Source organism: Bos indicus, chromosome 13, assembly GCF_029378745.1.
Source record: "Bos indicus isolate NIAB-ARS_2022 breed Sahiwal x Tharparkar chromosome 13, NIAB-ARS_B.indTharparkar_mat_pri_1.0, whole genome shotgun sequence".
Classification (NCBI taxonomy): domain Eukaryota; kingdom Metazoa; phylum Chordata; class Mammalia; order Artiodactyla; family Bovidae; genus Bos; species Bos indicus.
The window spans coordinates 24,648,839-24,658,795 of record NC_091772.1 but is presented as its reverse complement, the minus strand read 5'-3'; the positions used below and the strand labels follow the sequence as shown (position 1 = coordinate 24,658,795).

General features: G+C 40.4%; 1 non-coding gene across 1 annotated transcript; it reads left to right on the top strand.

The window, feature by feature from the left end:
• Positions 1 to 3,138: 3,138 nt before the first annotated feature.
• On the top strand, positions 3,139 to 3,211 carry TRNAG-UCC (transfer RNA glycine (anticodon UCC)). Its single transcript has one exon. It is a non-coding gene; the product is annotated as a tRNA-Gly (tRNA).
• The last annotated feature ends 6,746 nt before the right edge of the window (positions 3,212 to 9,957 follow it).

Below are 9,957 nucleotides of genomic sequence, written 5' to 3'. Positions count from 1 at the left end.
TCTGCTTTCTTATCACCATTAATAAGGCCAAAATGCAAACATTAACTTGAAAATTGGGGCAAAGTGCTCCCCTTTAAAACAAAGCCCTTTCTTTGGTAAAGATCCTGACTTTCAAAGGTCATTTAGGTAGACTGAGTAATGACATTAATCCTTTAAATGAAGTGTTGTAAAAGTTAAGGGGTCATATAAGCTTTGCCTTTTTCTTCCACAGGCAAGTTTAATTGTTGAAATTTGGGTAACGTGACTACTTCTTTGGAATCAGTTCTACCTTATTTTTAAGAAGATAATACTTGTAGATGAGACAAAGTGAATATATGTTTTGACATTGAGACTCCCAAAGTTACATGTTAGTCATCTGTTTAATGCTCATTTTAAATCTCTCTGGTATATATTTGAAACTTCATGTTGTTAGTCAGAAAATAAATGTAAATTCTTACAGCTAAAATGAAGAAACTCTAAAATTGATACAACTTTTATCATTCAGTCACATAACACTCAAGAGTAACACTTTACTTCTTCAAGAGTAAAGAAGATAAAATAAGAATCTCCTTGTTATGAAATCACTGTTTTTTTATAAAAATAATAAAAATTTAAAAGCTACTGAGTCATAGAATTTAAAAGAAACAAAATAAGAGTCTAAGCCTCCTATTTTTCAAATGAACATTTTGAAACAGTGGTTAATTATTTTGGAAAAATAATCAGTTTTTTAAAAACAGATCCTTTAATAGTGATTGTATCAAGAAATTTGGGGACCTATAGGAAGGGGATCAAGATGGCAGAGTAAGAAGACATGGCACTCACCTCCTCCAACCAAAAAAGAAAAGATAAAATGGGAGTGGCAGTCTCAACAAAATAACTTATTTAGGAAGTAATACAGACAAAATCTGGTCACAGTACTTTCATCCAATTTAGTTACTCTTTCACTCACTTCACTGACTTAACAAATATGAGGCTAGCCACCAAAGGGATGGGGCTTCACTGGTGACTCAGTGGTAAAGAACCCACCTGCCAATGAAGGAGATGAGGGTTCCATCCCTGTGTTGAAAAGATCCCCTGGAGAAGGAAATGGCACCTACTCCAGTATTCTTGCCCGGGAAATACCATGGACAAAAAGGCCTGGCAGGCTACAGTCCATGGAGTTTCAGAAGAGCTGGACAGGACTTAAGACACTAAACAAAAACCAACAACCAAAGGGATAAAATGAAAAGTCTCTCTCCTCCACCATCAAAAGGGAGAGACAGTAATGCAAATAGCAGTTGTAATACAAAAAATAACTGTTATAATCAAAGTGGGTACCTAGTGCTGCGGAGCATAGGCAATAAAAGCTATTGGGTAAGAGGGACCACCCAATCCTGAAGTGACAGGTCTTAGCAACTAATTGCATATGGAGGTGAAGTTAAAGAAGACATCAAAGATAAGTTCAGACACCTTGGGACAATCTCTGAGTTAGGAAATATAGAAAGGGGAGCAGATCTGGAGAAGTGATGATTTCTGACTGTTCCGATTAAGCGTGAGATGCCTATGAAACAACTGGTGCTGTGCTGTGCTATGCTAAGTCGCTTCAGTTGTGTCCAACTCTTTGCAATCCTATGGACTGTAGCCGCCAGGCTCCTCTGTCCATGGGATTCTCCAGGCAAGAATACTGGAATAGGTTGCCATACTGTCCTCCAGGGGATTTTCCCTGACTCAGGAATCGAAGCTCCATCTCTTAGGTCTCCTGCACTGGTAAGCAGGTTCCTTACCACTAGCACCACACGGGAAGCCCATGAAACAGCAGGACCAGGTACCTAAAAATCAGCATAGATGCAAGTCTGCATTCAGAAGGAATTCCTCTTTTTTTTTTTATTGAAGTATAGTTGATTTACAGTGTTCTTAATTCCTGTTGTACAGCAAAGTGATTTTGTTACACACATATATATATATACATTCTTTTCTTAATATTCTTCTCTATAATGATTTTCCATAGGATAGCTTTTAAATTGAAGGATAATTGCTTTACAAAGTTGTGTTAGTTTCTGCTGTAGAACAACATGAATCAACTATAAGAATACATATATCCCCTCCCTCTTGAGCCTCCCTGCCACCCCATGCCCCATCCCACCCCTCGAGATCAACACAGAGCACCAAGCTGAACTCCAGAAGGGAGTTTTGAGCTGAATAGATTTGAGAGTGGGTTTGAAGTCAAGGATACAAAGAAAATTGCCTAGAGGTACCCAGAAATAGGAGACCATGAAGCACTAATTTTGCTGAGGAATAGAGTAAACTAAATTGACTAGTTTTTAGAATGTCTTCAACTCCAGAATCACATCACATATCACATAGTCTAGTGGGAATTAAAGCCAAACTTTATGAGAAATACTAAAGAGTTTTAGTGGGTGTCTTGTGAAAGAATAACTACTACTAATAATGATAATAATATCACCATGCAAATCAACACAGATTACTAGATAGAGAGAAATCAGACAGAACCTTAAAAATGGGAATGTATAGGGACTTCCCCAGTGGTCCAGTGGGTAAGACTCAGTGCTTTCACTGCTGGGTCCAGGCTCAATCCCTGGTCAATCCCTGGCTTAGTTCCTGGTCCAGGAACTAAGATCCCAGCAAGCCGGGTAGTCCAGCCAAAAAAGAAAAAGAGAGAAAAAAGAAAAAAAAAAGCAAGAGGACCACATAAGTGCAAAATATTAACTGAAAATATGATCTGCACAGTGGTCACTACCATTGAAACTGTCATTCCTATGAGGCTGGCAAACATGCAGAGGACTTTAAAATGCTTGCTAACTGATGCATTTTTACAGAAGAACAGTATTTAGACCTGCAGTTCATGGGGTCTCAAAGAGTTGGACACGACTTAGCAACTGAAAAACAAGTATTTAAACATACATTCTGTTCATGGTAATCTGCCTGGACAGGAGTCAGACTAATCTGTTGAAAGGACAAAAACAAAATTGCAAATGATAAAATAATGCTGAAATGATTAGTGACTATAAACAGAAACCAACAGCTCTTGATATTGACCTTGAGGTCTTAGAAACTGAGAAATACTCAGCATGATAACCTAGAGGCAAAGAGCCAAATGAACACAGGTTTATGAACCAGAACGTGTCCTGGATGGGCTCACAAACGCCACCTCAGGGGACTTCCTTGGTGGTCCAGTGGTTAAGACTCTGCACTTCCAATGCAGGGGGTGCAGGTTTGATCCCTGGTTGGGGAACTAGGCTCCCACATGTCCCATGGTGCAGCCAACAAAAATAAAAGTCTCCCCAGGTACTAGAACAGCCCAAAGCTGTTCAAACTGCTCAAACATTCAGTGATGCTCTAGCAACTTGCTCTCAACTTCTATGCTGCCTCAATTAATCCATGACACATCCCTCTCTCACTACTTTTCAAACTCTTAGCTCATGGTTAGAAACTTTGGCTTTTTCTGACTCCCTCTTCACTCAATTTACAGAGATACCTACTGACCCCCTGTTGTTAACTTTGGCTGTTCTCCACCTTCATAATCTGGGATTACATACAGACCCAAATACCTGGCTACCACATGCCACCCTAACCACTCCAACCTCTTTTCTGCTTTTAGCAGAACTGAAGCAATTTTGTACTCCTAAGAGGCAATTACAGAGAAGGCAATGGCACCCCACTCCAGTACTCTTGCCTGGAAAATCCCATGGATGGAGGAGCCTGGTGCACTGCAGTCCATGGGGTCGCAAAGAGTCGGACACGACTGAGAGACTTCACTTTCACTTTTCACTTTCACACACTGGAGAAGGAAATGGCAACACACTCCAGTATTCTTGCCTGGAGAATCCCAGGGATGGGGGAGCCTGGTGGGCTGCCGTCTCTGGGGTCGCACAGAGTCGGACACGACTGAAGCAACTTAGCAGCAGCAGCAGCAGCAAGAGGTAATTAAAGACTGAACTAACAGGTAACATGAAAATCTTCTGCAAACTCTTGATTGAGAGCAATAAGAAATGAGGCATGCTGAGTTTATTCCTGCATTATTTAATTAAATGGTATTTATAACTATTAATAATTAGATAACAATTACCTGCACATCTTTATCAAATTTTAAAAAGTAGAAATCACAGCATGATAACATTTTATCTCTCTCAGTAAACACAGAAGTTCAAAGGCCCTATGAAAATAAAATTCAACTGTTTCTGACATTTGCAATGAACATTAATTTGGCTTAAATTATTTGTTAAAAGCTTCAAAGAAAAATGTCCTTGAAATAATGGTGGTTCAAAATAGATATCTGGTAAATTGTAGTTAAATAATAACTCAATCATTTCAAACTTATCCATTAATATTCAGTTCCACATCCATCTCTGATCTCTTGAGCACCAACTTCACTGCACACCTATGCAGTCTCTTAAAGAGTCTGCCAGTGTGTTCACTGACTGGGCCCATAAGGGAGGCTACAATCCCAAAGTCAAGAGAACAAAGGGACCAGGGGTCATACGGAAAAACGTGTATGCTCCTCTTCCCATGTTCTTCCGTCAAACTAGTGAGAAGCAAATTTGTGCCACTGTTTCCTCTTCACCCTCTGTGCCAGACATTGCCGATACCCTGTATACTTCACCCCATGCAAGGTCCTGAAACTCCATTTCCCCCTTGCCTGCAGAGTTCCTCTGAGAGTTCAGCAGTGAGAGGGCCTCCTGTGAGATTTGGAAGTGAGTTTTCCGTTTGCTTGTTTTTGAGCAGAGAAAGGAATTGTAGGGCCATGCAAGAAGCCTGGGTGGCTCATGGCCCTAAAAATTCAAGCTCCCCAAAGGGTTTCAGCAAAGCACTTTGAAAAGCCAGGAAAGGGAGGAGATTGAAGGGTATGTGCTCAGCTCATGCACCATTCTCTGACTGACTGATGGTGAGGGAATAGGGCATTATCACAGAAGTTAACATTATCAGTCCTTAGGCTCCAGGAGCCCTGGGGTGCTGTGTGCTCATGGTCATTAAGTAGTTAACATTTTCCATTTTCACATTTTATATAATAACTCAGGAAATGTACAGAAAGTTTGTTTTGTTTTGATGGTGGCTGCAGGCAGGCTCACAGGTATCAGGCAGACAGCAGTAGCAAGGAATGTCCTATAGACATAGCGCCTTTCTGAGACTCCTGCTTCTGGAGTTCCTAAGGCTGGTCACCCTGTGCTTGTCTCTCTTACCTCCCCAAGGCTATGTAGGTCTCTGATCCTTGGCATTAAACTTCTCCCCACTGAGACTCCTTACTCAGCTTCTCTTTTCCCTCACTCACTCTTTTCTAGAAGAGAAGGGATGGTTGGTTGGTCTGCTGACGTTTGCCACTAACTGGACAATGGTTTACTAGCAGATAGGACTACTTCATCTTTCATTTTCTGGGATGGGACCCAGAGGGCTCTTTGTTTCTTGTTTCCTATTGGCAAACACATCTGAACAGGTCCCCAAACCTTCTGTATTTGTTTCCTACTGCTGCTATAACAAATACCACAGATGGAGTGGCTTAAAGCAACACAAGATTAAGAACAGTCACCATTTTGGGGAATTAGGATGCAGACAGTTTGGGGGAGGGTGGCCATTATTCTGCTTATGACACTTTCTGGAAGCTGCCTCCAGCCTTATCCATATTCAAGCAGGGGGTATTGGAGTCTGGTTCCTCTCTCCCTGTGCAAGCATACCTGAGTTTGTGGGGCCCAATCCTAGATAAAGAGTAGGAGTAAAAAGTTCCACTTTGCATAAGCCTAAAGCATATATTTTAATATAGATTTCACAAAACTCTGCACGGAATATTCTATAGACAAGCGAAATCACTGTCTTCTCCATCTGGCTAGCAATCTTGCTTGGTTGGTTTGCTTTATTGATCAGAACCTTTGAGAATAAGAAGAGTGGATGGTGACCCAGCCCCCTAGACTCATTACACCTACTCCACAGACATCTGATGAACTACCTGACGGTTCTTCTGTAACGGATTTTGTATTAGATATATTCTGCAATTTGAATCTTATACAACAAATGTTTAAAAGTCAAGGCATAGCTGTGTAAATATATATTTAAGTAAAAGTTCAACAGGACTTGAATCATCTGCAAAACATAATGAATTTTTCACAAATACCCTCACTACTTGACACTAAAATACAGTAAAATCAAAGCACCCAATATTTTTCAATTTCGTATCAGCGCAGAACAAAAAGCCTTGTGAATGCCGATTAAGCTAGTCTACCCACATCAGATTAACAAGAATACACCATATTGTTCTCAGAGCTGGTTTCTTCAGCCAATACAATCCTCATTAGCTATAAATAAAGCTGTCTTCATCACATTCATAATTGAATATTTAAATCAATATCAGATGCAGAAATGTCCTTGGTGACAACCAAGCAACTGTGTTTAAAGAACATAATACCTGCCAGTGCAGGAGCTTCATCATCTGTTTAACTCAGAAAAGTATTATTTGCTTAGAACACATTGAAAGATTAATGGAAATTTTTAAATCATATGATGGCAAAGCTAGAAATTTCACTGGCCTGAATTATAATGCAGTTCACGGAGTCTCTGGCCTAGAAAAAGTGCTGCCTGCGTAAGGTGACAGAAAGCTCCATCCCACTTCTACCAGTTCATTTTCTTAGTCCCTTGGCCAGTCATTCATTCATTCATTCATGTTCGTTCTTTCCTTCACTCACTTATTCTGCATCTATCATGCACCCAGCACCGGAGATATGAAAATGAACAACATGCAGTCCCTGTCTTCAATATGCTCCCTCTTTGCCAGAGAAGAGAAACATTCATTTCACTCTTTGCACAATATAAAAAGAGCTACAACAGAGGTCATGGGAAGCAAGAGAAGGAGTCAGGCATTCTGTTTAGAGAGCTCCCAGCAAAAGGCAGCATAGCACAGTGGCCAAGCAGGGACACTGGAACCCTTTGTGACTTAACTTCTCTGTGCTTCCTATCATCATGTGCTCAACACAGAATTGAGGCAGAATAAGGGTTACCTAGTAATAAAGGCTAGAGAGACATAATAAATGCTATGTCAGTGTCTGAAATAAAGAACTTGAAAGTTTCACAAAAGAGGTAACATTTGAGACCGGCTTTGAAGAACATGTAAATATAAAGCAAAGAGGAACTGAAGAGCCTCTTGATGAAAGTGAAGAGGGGAGTGAAAAAGCTGGCTTAAAACTCAACATTCAAAAAACTAAGATCATGGCACAGTCCCATAACTTTATGGCAAATAGATGGAGAAACAATGGAAACAGTGACAGACTTTATTTTCTTGGGCTCCAAAATCGCTGCAGATGGTGACTGCAGCCATGAAATTAAAAGACGCTTGCTCCTTGGAAGAAAAGCTATGACAAACCTGGACAGTATATTAAAAAGCAGAGACATTACTTTGCCAACAAAGGTCCATCTAGTCAAAGCTATGGTTTTTCCAGTAGTCATGTATGGATGTGAGAGCTGGACTTTAAAGAAAGCTGAGCACCAAAGAATTGATGCTTTTGAACTGTGGTGTTGAAGAAGACTCTTGAGAGTGCCTTGGACTGCAAGAAGATCTAACCAGTCAATCTTAAAGGCAATCAGTCCTGAATATTCATTGGAAGGACTGATGCTGAAGCTGAAACTCCAGTACTGTGGCCACCTGATGCGAAGAGTTGACTCATTGGAAAAGACTCTGATGCTGGGAGGGATTGGGGGCAGGAGGAGAAGGGGACGACAGAGGACGAGATGGTTGGATGGCATCACTGACTCGATGGACATGAGTTTGAGCAAGCTCAGGGAGCTGGTGATGGACAGGGAAGCCTGGCGTGCTTCAGTCCATGGGTCCACAAAGAGTCAGACACAACTGAGCAACAACAGCAACAATGTCCATCAGGAAAGAAGAAAGGGCATTTCAGGTAGAAGGAAGTTTCTTTTTCTCCACAAATTTTCACCCATTACTGGCGGGTGAGGCAATGTCTGGTCAAAACACCTAGAGAGCAAGTCAGGAACACCTTAACCAAAACCTTGCACTTCTTAATACATCTGCTTCCAGAGTAACCCAGCTTCCTAGGAGGGGATCCACACAGCCCTCTTTCTTGAGTCTAAACACACCCAACTTCCTCTTGGAATTCCTAGCAATGCTTTAAAGTCCTGTGGATTCTAACTCCAAAACAAATCTCTAGTCTGCCCACTTCTCCTCACCCATCTCACCTTCTGCAGGGTCATACCTGGACTCTCCACCTCAGCACAGGCCACACTTAATCTCTCCACAATGCAGCAAGTCATCTTCACAATACATAAAATCTTTTCAAGTTGCTCCTCCCGCCTTAAAACTGTCCACATTGTACTTGGAATAAATCCACACTCAGTACCAGCCCACAGGACTCTATGATGAAGCCCTCACCCAACTGTTCCCTCTCAGTTTTCACCTTCTTCTCACTCAGGGCTCCAACCAGAGCCGCCATCTTGGAAGTCTCCATACTGGCTCTCTCCTGCCCCAAGGCCTCTATATATCAAGATCCTCTACCAGAAACCTCCTCCCTCTCATTTTTTAAATCTGATTGACTACTCCTTATCCTTCAGAGTTTAGCTTGAGGAATGGTGCTGACCAGTGGAAAGAGCCCTAAAAGGGAAGTGGGCAGGTCTGCCTGTGTACTGGCACTGCCAGTCCAGGCTATGTGAGAAGGAAGTCACCCAGTGTTTCCAAGTCTGTGTGCCCACCTAGAAAATTAGGGGTAGGGACCAAAAGTGTGGTCATGTTCCTTCCAACCCCATCCTTCTTTTTCTACTGTTAAACTTCATCTTGTTGCTCTCTTCCTCCATTCCTTCTCTCCATGAGCAGCCTAAAATCATTTTTTTCTACCCACACTCTATTCCATTTCTCCACTTTTGAGTTTCATAAAAGTAAAAAACTAAAATGGAAAGAGCAGAAATAATGAGTGATAGCACAATAGACATAGAAAAAGAGTTTCACAAAATCCAATACCATTTTGTGATAAAAACACTCAACAACCAAGAAGAAAATGGGAACTTCCTCAACCTGATAAAAGGCACCTTTGATAAAACTCACAGCTAACATTATACTTGATGGTGAAAGACTGAATTCTTTCCCCCCAAGATCAAGGACAAGACAAGGATGCTCACTCTCATCCCTTCAATTTGACCTTGTACTGCAGGTTCTAGACAGAGCATTTAGGAAGGAAGGAAAGGAAGAAATGCTAAAGAATAATTTTTTTAAAAAAAATATGTAATACTTACACTCTTAAAATTATAAAATATTATTGAAAATATAAAGGAAGACCTCGGTAAATAAAAAGCCATTCCATGTTCATGTATCAGAAGAATATCAGAAGCATTAATATTGTTAAGAATAGCATTACTCTCCAAACTGATCCACAGACTTAAAACAATTCCTTACCAAAATACCAGCTGGTTTTTTTTTTTTTTAGCAGAATTTAACAAACAAATCTTAAAGTTAATATGGAAATTTGAGAGGGCCAGATATCCAAAACAATCTTGAAAAATAAGAAGCAAGCTGGAGGACTCAGCAAGCTGGAGTCTTCTAATTTAAAGACTTAGTGCAAAGTCACAGAATCAAGACTATGTGCTACTGGCATGAGAAAAGACATTAGGATAGATCAACGGAGTAAAATTGAGAGTCAAGAAATAAATCCAACATTATAGTCAATTAATGTCACCAAGCATGCCAAAACAAGTCAACCCTTTCCAACAAATAATGCTGGAACAAGTGAAAAATCACATGCAAAAGAATAAAACTGGACAGCTTCCTCACACTGTACACAAAAATTAACTCATAATGGATTAGACCTAAACTAAGCAAGCTACAATTACAAAATACTTAGCAGAAAACATAAGAATAAATCTTAATGAACTTGAATTTGTTACATAAGTGATAAAAGAAAAAAATAGATAAACTGTACTTCTTCGAAATATCAAAACTTTTGTGCTGCAAGCTAAACCATCAGAAAAGTGAAAAGACAACCCAAATAAGGGGAG